This window comes from Nyctereutes procyonoides, unplaced genomic scaffold, assembly GCF_905146905.1.
Source record: "Nyctereutes procyonoides isolate TBG_1078 unplaced genomic scaffold, NYPRO_anot_genome, whole genome shotgun sequence".
NCBI lineage: Eukaryota > Metazoa > Chordata > Mammalia > Carnivora > Canidae > Nyctereutes > Nyctereutes procyonoides.
This window is the reverse complement of record NW_026575136.1, coordinates 24,839,384-24,851,597: the sequence shown is the minus strand read 5'-3', so window position 1 is coordinate 24,851,597 and position 12,214 is coordinate 24,839,384. Positions and strand designations below refer to the sequence as shown.

The window sequence follows — 12,214 nt, the reverse complement described above, 5'->3', positions numbered from 1 at the left end:
CGCTATGCTCTACACTGCTTTGAGTTGTAGAGTTGTTTCCTGTGACTCATGTTCATTTAGGAGGCATCTTAGTTCTTGATTTAGAATATTTCCCTCCATGAAGTACATTGAGAATGCTCTTTTTATAAGTTTCCCCCTGTGGAATAACATAAAAACCTAGGGAAAAAATCTGTGAATAAAACATTAGTGTGCTAACTAATGTCCGTTCCACTTCACAAAGCCTTAAAAACATTCATCAAGCCACAGTTTGACATAGAAGAATGGTACCCCGATAAGTAAATGTCATAGGATGAAGTTCAACAAGGCAGTTATTATAGACATGTGCTGGGTGGGCTGTGAACATATATTTCACTAGCAACAGATGACCACCATCATCGACAGAGGAAGAAAACTCTGTGAGCCACAGGGCCTAGCGAAGCCTTCTGCTTTTTTGGCAAGAGTGCTGCCAGGGGAGAGCTGGATTCGATGCCATCTTCAGTCTTAGGATAAGTGCTTGGGCCCCTTCCTACAACTGCCTTTATGCTTTGCAAAAATGGTACACTTCGAATTATGGACTTCATTGCATGCTGAGATGCATATAAGCACCAGGGCCGCAATCAGCTTAAAAAGAGAATGCTGAACTGGGTGTGAAGTCTTGGGCTGATTCTTGTCTGGAATGGTGGGCAGGGAGCAGCACTCCCTGAGAAGAGGACCTTGCCAGACGGGATTTGCAAAGTTGAGGTTATCCTCAGGAAATCAGAACTATAGGTAGGCTGAATCTAGTGCTGTCTGGCAGAAGAGTTTAGAGCTTCTCAGCATCTTTTTGGCAGTGAAATGATAAAGGCATAGGAAGCAGTTTTAAAAATCAGTTTGGTTTAACAAAATAGCCAAAAAGATACTCATGAAACAGAAGATAATCCAACAAGATAATTAGGATCAGAAGAGAACACAATCTCTAATGGTATAACTGTCTAAAAAGCTTGACCATGAAAATTTCCTGAATTTGTGTAAATCAGAGTTACCAATCCTGTTTTCACACTAGTGCTTCTAGCCTGGAGGCCTGGGTTCTAACTCTAATTTACAGAATGGTAGCTGAAATGCTATTACCAAGTTTTTCTTCTATAGACATTAAAAAACAACAATAACAACAACAAACCCAACCCTATTTTGTTCGTTTACTTAAAGTCAGCTCATAGCAATTTGCACTATTTGAAGGGAGCAATATCACAGATAATAGGAAATAGCAAATAATTTTTTAAATGTTGTATTTGAGTCTGTGGAAAATGTTTTAGGTATTTGCATTTAAATAGCCATATGTCTCAAACTCTAGAAATTGCCAGCATTTCAAACAAAATAGTGTATCCCTGTTGAAAGGATGAAGTGGTATGCTGTATATTTATAAAACAGACTTTGTAACTCTGGACTGACTCAGTTTCACGTAGTAAGGCAGGAATTAGTAGCTGTGTGATCTAAATTATTCAACTTCTCTGTGACTTAGCTTCTTTGGTTATGAAGTGGTGATGATACCAGGTCTTACTTTATGGGCTTCCAATCAGGAATAGATGGGACATGATGGGGGATACACTTTACACAAAGCTTGGCACACAGAAGGTGACTCTAGCTCTGCATGATCATACATGGTAAGATTCTCTTTCTTGATTATGGTATTTTATTTACCCCATAAGTCTAGATATTAGGTTATTGGGTTAGAGAAAACCTAGATCTTGCTTTTATTAACAGGATTACACAGAGTAGTTTTACAAGGTCAATAATAAACTATTAAGAAGGAGTTCCTGGGGCGCCTGGGCGGCCTGGTCGGCTAAGTGGCTGACTTCTGGTTTCAGCTCGGGTCATGATCCCAGGGTCCTAAGCTTGAGCCCCGTGTTGGGCTCTGCATTCAGCCTGGAGTCTGCTTGGGATTTTCTCCCTCTCCCTCTGTGTCTCTCCCCTGCACTCATGCAATCTCTCTCTCAAAACAAAGAAATAAATAACTAAAAGGAAAGAGTTCCTATACACAGAGGGCTAGAAAGCACCCTGGAGGAACATTTTTCCATCTGTTTGGGCTCAGACTCCCATAGGCCAGCCATCTGCATATTTTCCTCTGATGACCAAGAGCTCGACTCCCCAAGGGAGTAGCCCCTTCCAACCTAGGACACTTCATCATTAGGAAACTTGTCATTATGTTGCTTCTCTATAGTTTCCATTAGGAGCCCTGGTTCAGTTGTTCATGGCAATTCAGAATAAACTTATTTCTATTTTATATGAAGATATTCCAGATACTTGAAGATGAGTGTTATGCCTTTTCTGTGTCAGGTCTGCCATTTTGCAGACCTTCAGCCATTTCTCTCATCTCACAGCCATGTTTGTGGGACCTCCATAGACCAGTGGATATATTCTAGAGACTCAGGACTCAGAGTGTGATGAGCAGACAAAATGGGAAATCTCAGGTGTACTCTGACCAAGACAAAATAAAGCCAGGGAAGAGCTGTTATCAAGAGGTTTGAGTCTGAGTGTCAGCTTTGCCTTTCCCCAGCTGACAGAGGCCTTGGGCATGCCACTCAACCCTCATGTGGTTTATTTTCCGCATAGGCATTTGTGCATGTGAAAAATTCATCTTCTTAGATCTAATCCATCTTCTCAACCTTTTTGATCCCATTTCTTCATCTAACGTATTATCTTTCCCTTCTGGCTTCATTAAATTTATAAATCTGATCAGCATACTATTATGTGCACATCCGTGCCACTGATTAAAATGTAAAACATGGCAAGTCCAACACAGGTCTATAACTGAGCGTTCAAAACTTGTACTAGGTTGTCCATGATTTCATTTATTTATTCAAGAAGTATTTATTAAGTGCTGACTATGTGGTAAGCATGATGTTTTGTGCAGGGGATGTGAGGATGAACAATAGAGTTCCCATCGCTGTCCTCCTGAAACTAGAGTCTAGTGGACAATCTGTTGGCATTTTGGGGCACTGTGGTTTAAAATGTTTTCAGTCTTTGTACCAGTCTTTGTCAGTATAAAGATCTAATTACAGCAATGTCTTGATCACCCAGTTTGGGCCCCAAAGGAAAGAGTTTAATAGCAAAAGATATTAATAATATTTACTTAATAATGTTTACTTACTAATTTTTTCTAAGTTGGTCTAGTGAATTTTTAGAAGTCATCTATAATGTGGCTAGCATAACTGTGCAAATTATCTATATTATTATTTGGGCAATGGAATGTACCCTTAAATTGAAACTGTGTGCTTTGATAAGCAATGCATGGATGTTGCACTTTGCTCTTGTGGTGCTGGTTCTCTTATTGGGGTAACTGTGCTCACCAGGAGACAAGTGACAATGTCTGGAGAGGAGACATTTTTGGTGTGCACTGTGGGGAGGAAGGAAGCTACTGGCATCTAACAGGTAGAAATGCTGTTAAGTATCTTACAACATACAGGTCAGCTCCTTTCTTACCCATCCAATAAACAAGAATTATCTGGCCCCAAATGTCAGTGTGGAAGTTATAAAGCCCTGCTCTAGGAGCGCCTGGGTGGCTCAGTGGGTTAAGTGTCTAACTCTTAATTTCAGCTCAGGTCATGGTCTCAAGGTCATGAGGTAGAGCCCTGCATCAGGCTCTGTGCTCAGTGGGGAGTCTGCTTGAGATCCTCTCCCACTTCTGCCCCCCTGCCCCCCTGACAACACTCTCTGGGGCTCTCTCTCTCTCTCTCTCTCTCTCTAAATAAATACATCTTTAAACAAACAACCCTGCTGTAGGGCAGGTGGTGTAGCTGTATGGTTAGAACTACAAACTTGGGAGCTGGAGAGTCCTGGGTTTGAAATCTGCCTTCAGGGACCACTTAACTTTGTACCTAAGGGTGTGCATATGCAAAATAAAGTTGGTAACAGTGGCATCCTCAGCAAGAAGACTAATGAGGTCATGCTTGTGAAGCACTCAGTGTAGTGTCTGGTGCAAGGCAAGGACTAAATAAATGGTGGTTATTTTATTGTTTGGTTTGCTTTTTCTCTGAATACTACACATTTTAATTGACACAAGCTAACTACTGTATATAGAGATGTATCCAAAGACATGGATAACACTTCTATATCATGAAGAAATCTGTTGTTTTCCTGTGTTTAAAGAAACAGCCCTCAGCAATTTGATCTCCAAATGTTCACCAGCCCGTGAATCTGATGATAGCCTCTGTGCTTAGCTGCCTGAAGTATTCCACTGAGATGCCGAACTGCCAAATGGATTAATTTTTTAATGACTACTTGAGAATTTTATGTCCAAATACCAGTATGCCTCTCATTTTTAGACAGACATAATGTTCCCAGTGTTATGGAGATGACAGTCTGGGCGAGGGGTAAAGGTAGATAAAACTCTAACACTTCAAAACTATGACCTTAATGAAAATGTACTCCAATCGCTTGATATCTTTTGCTTTCAATACAGTTTGTAGTGATATTAATGACAGCACAAAGATGTGGCTTAATATATTTACTTGTAAGATGACCATCCTTGGGAGTTGTTGCCAGTTTGTGCAAATTATGGGCACAGATTTAGATTCTTATTTAATATCCAAAAAAAGCTGACAAGACCTATGGTCTCAAGTGGCTGGTTCTTTCAGTGATGGGATGATGGTGCCTTTGCAAATTCATACTCCAGATGAGGCTTTGGATGCAGAGAATCGAGGGATTTGAAGAAGAGAGAGATTGGAACTTGAATTGTTTCTTGGATTAGAGAATGAAGACTAGGCAACTTTGGGCCTGTTTGTGGGTGGGCACAGAGATGGCTGAAATGTCCAGGTGGTTTTTCCTTGACCGGGAGAGGTGGCAAGTAGGTGATACTGTGCACTCTACTTGTCTGTTCAAAACATTTGCACGGAAAAAGACCTTAGATACAGAGATTGAGTGTTTACTTCCATCTGTTCTGATACTTATATCAGAATGTTAATAATCTTTCAAATTAAAAAAAAACATGTATTAGGTTGCCTTTAGAAATTACTTCTAAATGGAATTCCTTTAGCCAATTTCTAATTAAATCGCTAAATGAAATTACCTCTGTTGGTTTAAAAACAAATGATGGTAAGTTCATTGATTATTCATGATATGTACAAATTAACCACATAATAGGACTTGGTAAGGGATTCAAAGATGTTGACTTTATAAAATAAAGTGATAAAGAGTATGATAGGAAATCTACACTACTCCTTCAGGAAAATATCCTGTATATGATAGCTCTGACTACAGGTTTTTATAAATACATCTAAAACATGGAGGTATGCTCAGGGGCACACTTAAAAATGTCTATTCAAACAATTTATATCAATTACTATTTAATTAATAAACTGCATTGTAATTTGTTGGTGGAAAGTGGAAACCAAAGTTTGCTTCCATGCAAAGATATCTGCTAGAGAACAAGAAAGCTGCGCTGCTCATCTTTTCATGCTATTTTGACCACAACCTCAACTTGAATCCTAGTAAACAACTCTCTCTGGGAACAAGGGGTAATTGAATCTTCATGCTAATTCTATCCTGGTTTTCTCTTGACTACTAGCTCCCAATTATGCCAACATATTACACTATGTACTGTTCTCTAGGAAAACACTAAGACCACGTTGTTCATTCAACTAAGGTCAGACCTACAAGGAAAAAAAGAAAACAAAAAAAAAAAACAGGCTGATGATTTACCTATAATGGACATTTTAGTTCCTCATGGGCACCTGGTTTTCATTTGCTATTAGGTTCACTTAGTTTATTTTAGTTATAAATCAGGCGGAAGAGCAGAGAAGTGTAAACGTATTGGCCACAAGTAATTTCAGTGCATCCTGCCAGATGTTGAGCACAGTGTTACAGGTGCATGGTTGGGTTTGACTGTTGGGCCATATGTCAGACAAACTTCAGTGACAACCAGAAGTAGCCACTGCCATGGAATGCAATGATTATTTTATTAATAACCCTTTAATTAGTTGATACGGGAGGGAATGTGCAGCCAGTTCGTAATAATTGGTCTGATGAATACTCTCGGTACTTCAGGGGTAGAATTTGTGTGACTACCTGTTGGGAATAATAACCCTTTGGATAAAGTGTCATATTTATTATGGAGAGTTATTGTGCATCTTTAACAGCTTACATATGCATAAGCATATTCAATATTTAGGTAAAACTCAAAAACACGCCAAAACAAATCTTTTCTTACCTTCCTCAGGTCCACACCACATTGAACACTGCTAATAATTATTTATTATTGGTCACAGGCATAGCTCACTAATTTAGGGAAATAATCTAAAGTAACAAAGACCAAGTATTTCCCATAAAATGTTATAAATTCATCTAACTTGGTAATTCCATCAATTCTATTTTATTTTTCTTCTAAAAAATGAAATCACCCCATGTTTATTGAGAATCTACTATATGTAAGATTCCAGCCAGGAGCTATAGAATGATAAAGAAATATCTCCTCCATGCAAGATACATCCTTGCTGTCAACATGGTCAAGGCATTAGTTGGAATAAAGGCCAAACTTTTAATTAGATTGTTAAACATTCTTATAAATAACAAAAATATGCCCATTTTGGGCAGTGCCGGGCATGTATTTGACATTTGTACTTTGCATGGTATTTTACACGACTGGCCCTTACTGATTTGGAAGAAGAAATGAGTGGTATTGTTAATAACTTTACTTTGAATATTTTAAAATGATCTTCCAGCTTATGGCTTCCTTTACTCTTTTATGGTAGTTATTAGCTGATGTATTCCCATACCAAATGTTCTCTCTTTTATGATTCCTTAAACTTAAAAAAAAAAATTACATATACCTCGAGGGGGATTGGACCATTTCTAGTTTTCATTGTACTTGAGTAATGCTTTGGGTTGACTATTTTTAGGGTTCTAAAATTAAGTCAATCCGTATGTAATTAGGAACGTTCTTAACTAGACAGTCCTGGTTAGCAGGAGATTGGCAGTTTTTTTTCTGAAAAACTATTTAGCAAACCACGAATAGCAATTAAACGAAAAAAGATTAAATTTCTCTTTAAAATGGGTTGTTGCCATAATGTAACGTGGCAATATGATCTTCTATTTTTAATTGCTGTAGACCGTGCATTTCGTAAAGTAGATTGTCATCCGAATGCTAGAGAGTTCCATAATTTTGTACCACTTATGTTTCTTGACACTTGGTAAGTATTCTGCTTTTGCGATCCTTTTGATTCAGGATGGGTCAAAGAAACTAAAGGTTGGTAATAAAGGTAGTTCTGAACCTCCTTAACAAACTGAGACCGAATGTATATCTTGGAGAAGTGAAGTATTCCTTTTCATGAGACTTGATGACCTTATGCAATTTACTCTGCTTACTTCATAACATAGGCTTTTATTCACGGGACAATTATACTTGATGTTGACATGTAATGATGTTCTTTTTTCAATTTGGATAATGAGAACTTTGCTTCAAATTCCATGTCAATATGAGGATCCAGGGAGAGTTTAAACCTCATGAATAAATACACCGTTCTTCCTTCCCACCCCCGACACCAAGTACTTAATGCTCTCCACAATCCCTTACTTATTTCTTATTTGCAGAAGTCATTTTAGAAGGAATTTATGACAGTGCCACCTTTTAGGAAATAGCAATAAGTCACAGTCTACTGCCTATAATAACTGATGCTCAGCTGTTTAAAATCACCTTTACCACTTAAAATATGTTTTCTTTTGTCTCTAAATTAGCATGAAAATACAGAGGAGGCTATCTCTTCAATTAAATGTGAAAGATTAATCACTAGGCAATTTGTTGCAAAATAGAAAATTATTGCCAAAAATGGAATGTTTACTTCTTTAACTTTAAGATGCCTGTGAAAAACATGTTGGGGGAGCACAAAAATTTGGTGTTATTTGCATATATATTCTGATTGAACTGCTACTAAGGTTTGCACCTAGCTAAAATCTACTACCTGACAGGGGGGTTACCTGAGACATTAATTCCTCATGCTGTTCTTAGAAGATGCCATATTTTGTCCATAACCAGAGTGGAACCTGGGAAAAATGGCAGCAATGGGCTACAAATACAGTGTTGCCAGTGTTCTGGGGATCTGAATATTGCTTTCTTTTTCTTTTTTTTTTTTTTTTTTTTGCAAACTAACCAGGATTTCCAGAGTACCATTGCAGTGAAACAAGTGAAGATAAAAGTGATGTGTTACTTTTCTCTTTCTCCCTTGTTCTTATTTTTGCAGCTCTGCACTACTGATTCCAACACCACCAGATCAGAATGAACAATTAACTGTCTAATTATTCTAGTCACAGCAGCCCACAATGAAATCTTTATTCCGTGTTTACAGCAATCTTTGGCAGAGGCTGTCTTGCTGTTTCTAAACTGAGAAGAACTGCCCTTTGGCTCCTCTGGGCATCAGCTGCCTTGGTTTCAGCCTTGGATGCCAATAATCAGACTTCTTTTTCTTCCAAAGTGGACATTTTTTTTTTTAGGGTGAAAAGACCTATTCTCATCACCCCCCCATATATTCTGACTGATTTATGTTCTAGCCACTGCAGCTCTTCCTTCCGTATCTCTTTACATTTTTTCCTCTCTCCATAGAACACCACCAGGCAAAACCCCATTTTAAGTCCAAAATTGTAAAAAAATGCTTAAGCAAACAGTGCTCACTACTATGAGGGAAGGAATAATACAACTACTGGTTTATGGGGAGAGGCGAGTCAAGGAAATCCCTCCTGCTTTTCTAAACTGCTCATTTTCTTGCTCAAAAGGCATTCAATAACTTCTCCACCAGGGGAGAACATACCCACTTTTCAGTGGCTCTCTTGATTACTTCCAACTATTTACTTAAATTCACCAACAGCTGCATGTCTTTGAGAAGCTTCAGAACTTGGGGAATATTTACAAATACATAAGGGGCTGAGAGAGTACGTGTGAGTCTCTTCGAAATGGCAAGAGAAAACTATTGCACTGTACAGTCAGGGACAGAGAAATCACTGCCAATGCAAAGACAAGAGAAAGGCAATACCTTCACCCAAGGAAGGAGAAAAAAAAAAAAAAACACTCAGCCCTCTTTGGGCTGAAGGACTGGAGTGTCCTTCCTGAATCTGAGAGCAGACGACAGCCACTGCTGGCTGGGTCCGCTGCCCTACACTGCTCAGCTGTTTTTTTTTTTCCAGAAGAACACTTCCCTGCTCTGCGAGGCTGATGGCATCTTTTTTGCCCATTCCAGTCTCCAAACCCTATGTGCTGGTTCCCCTAACAACCCGTGGATCTCGCCTCTCAGCCCCTAGCACTTCATTCGCGTTGCCTTTCCTGTGAGAACTGGGTCATAGAATTTTACAGGGGAGAAAGGTAGAAAGGGGCGGTTCAGTAGTATAAACACTGATTAAATTCCTGGGCAACTCTCCCCAAATGAAAAATAATTTTTCTACAAGTATGCACAAGAATGTCAAGAATGCTAAGTCATTTTTATGTTTGCACTTTCCTTTTCCATTTTAATTTTACACCGCCACATGGCACACATGCTAAAAATGTATCTCCGTAACCTGCAGTGTAGCAAACTTTTCACAAAACATTGAAAACCCCGTATTTTATAGACTGTCCTTTCCCAGGATGCTCCAAGCATTTTTTGGATACAGAATTAGATCATCTCACGACAACTGTCCTGTTAGAAAGGCATGGCTACTCGTGCATTGGCAATGGCAAATAGGGGAAAATCAGAAGCCCTGGAAAGGAAAGGTCACACCAAAGTCAGTGGCGGCAGCCTTAAGTAGACTCTGAGTGCTTGGTTTTCCAATTTATACTACTTCCCACTTGCTCCTCATTTGTCTCTCTTTTTGCCCTGGCAGGAAAGGATGTGGCCAGTGCGGAGGCTTGACCTCATCTCCTGTACTTGGCTTCACTCTGACATGCTGTTCTCCCACACTCTTGCCCTGTTTTCTCCGTCATCAGCTGGCCAGCTCTCACCAGGGGCCAAGCCAAGAGGAGGCAACCGCAGGTGCCCTTGTAGCTGCCTCCAGTGTTGGCAACTGAAGCCTGCCCCTGCCAGGTCCCATGCCTGGTGGGGCTGCGAGGGTCACCCTAACATAACAATTCATTTACAGATCGTATAAATACATGAAAGAGCCGGGTCATTTATGGGGTTCCCAGTTGGCAATGACCCCACTGCACCTCAGCCAAATGAGGCCGAAGAAGGTGAGCTGATGATCCAAGTACACTATCCATTTCTAGCATTGGTGCAATCACAGTAACACAGTTGTGCCTACTTTTTTTTTTTTTTTTTTTTTTTTAAGTATATCTAATTCCTTAGCCGTGTCCCTGATGCCGCGACAGCTCTAATTTCCTTTGGTGGGAGGACATCAGAGACTAGAAGGGATCAGGGGACATTTTATTTGGGGAGGAGCAGACTCAGTTTCCAGGCGACCTATTAACAGAAGACAAAATACTTCCCGGCGGTTGCGCCAATAACAACAGCAGCAGCAATAGTAATAGTAACGACAATGGCAGTACTAAAGCGCAGTAAAGCCTGAATCTACCAGGCGACGCCCCGCCCCCGCCCCCGGCCCAGGTGTCCTGCTGCCAGCCCTCTCACTCTGGCGGGTCTCAGCGCACAAACTGGCTCTGGCGCTGCCTCCAGGCTGCCCTCCAGGTTCCAACCCCCACCCCCATCCCCAAGGTGGGTAGCCCTGCTGAGCCTCCTGCTTCAGCCTAAGTCCAACCCACAGTCTCTCCTGCTACCAAGGGGCTGGGACTCCGAGGTAGCGTTTCTTTTACAAATCTGCAACTTTCCCCCTATCCGCCCCGCTCGCAGCCTCCGCGCCCCAGCTTCCACCCGCGGCGAGCACAGCGAGCAAAGCCCAAACACCCCGCGCGCAATTCGGAGCTTTCCCCGGAGGGTCCGGGCCCGGAGACAGGAAATCCGGGGAGTTGGCGATGTCCGGCAGGTGGCGGGGCCCCGAGTCTCCACCACATTCTCCTCCCACGGCTGAGCTCGAGCGGGGACGCGGCGAGGGGCGCGGGCTGCGACCGGCCCCGCAGGCGCCCGGGCCTCCCCGAAGCCTCGGTCCCGGGGCCCCCTGCCCGGCGCGCATCCCCGGGTTGGAGACGCAGGCAGCCGTCGCCCGTCCGCAGCCGGAGGGAGGCGCCGCCGCCCTCGGGGCAAACCGGGGTCCTCGGCGCTCTCGGGTCCTCGGTCCCCAAGCCCCTGCCACCCGGCGCACCCCCACCCCCGGGGGCACCCCCGCTCCCCGGGCGCACTCCCGACCCCGGGCGCAGCTCCCGGCCCCCGGGCGCACCCCCGGCTCCAGGCGCAGCTCCCGGTCCCCGGGCGCACCCCCGGCCACGGGCGCACCCCCGACCCCGGGCGCACCCCCGACCCCGGGCGCTCCCCCGATCCCGGGAGCATCTCCCGGCCCCCGGGCTCACCCCCGACCCCGGGCGCAGCTCCCGGCCCCGGGCGCACCCCCGGCCACGGGCGCAGCTCCCGACCCCAGGCGCAGCTCCCGGCCACGCGCGCACCCCCACCCCCAGGCGCAGCGTCCTCCGTCTGCCCCGACCCCGGGCGCAGCTCCCGGGCCCCGGAGAGCAGCTCCCCAGCCCGGGGCAGCCCCTTCACGCCCCGTTCCCCCGAAGTCCGAGCAAGTCCAACTCGCCGCGGCGGCAGCTCCCTGCGGGGACGGCGAGGGACCGCGCGCAGCGCCAGGGGGCGGCTACCGGAGCGAGCGGACCCCCGCGCCCCGCGCCCCGCCCGAACGCCCCCCTGTACCTGGTTCGGCCGGCGACTCTCCGGGGACGTCGGGTGCAGACTCCTTCGGGGCGGGCGTCCGGCTCACATCGCTGCCGGCCCCGCCGGCGGCCGGCGTCCCGCGGGGTCGCTGCGCCCCCGCCCCCCACCCCCCGACCCCCTCTCTCCAAGGAGTCACGGCTCTTCCGCCTTCGGGTCTTTGGCAAAGTGTCCGCGCGGCCGCCGAGAGTTGGGCGGCAGTGCCCGGCGCGCCCACCCCGCGGCCGCCGCCCCGCCCCCCGCGCCCCCCGCGCCCCGCGCGCCCCCGCGGCCGCCCGCCGGGGACCAGAGCCCCCGGGTCGCGGTCACCGTCCCCCGAGCGCGGCGCGCCGTCCGCCGCCCCCGCCGCGCGCGGTCCCTGGCCCGAGTGGCTGCCGCCCGCCTGCGCCGCGGGTCCTCATTCCCCTGCTCATGAATATTCCGACAGAGGCTAATGCCGTGGAAGTAAATTGAATTAGCCAATTGGTGCCAGGAATGTGCGC

General features: G+C 44.9%; 1 protein-coding gene across 2 annotated transcripts in view; it reads right to left on the bottom strand.

The window, feature by feature from the left end:
• The window catches only part of LOC129495492 (cadherin-20), a 205,170-nt gene extending 193,442 nt beyond the window's left edge, over positions 1 to 11,728 (bottom strand). For both annotated transcript variants that reach the window (XM_055303043.1, XM_055303044.1), the window contains exon 1: positions 11,715 to 11,728. The gene's annotated coding sequence lies outside the window, so the exon portion shown is untranslated. The remainder of the gene's footprint in view (positions 1 to 11,714) is intronic.
• Positions 11,729 to 12,214: the final 486 nt, after the last annotated feature.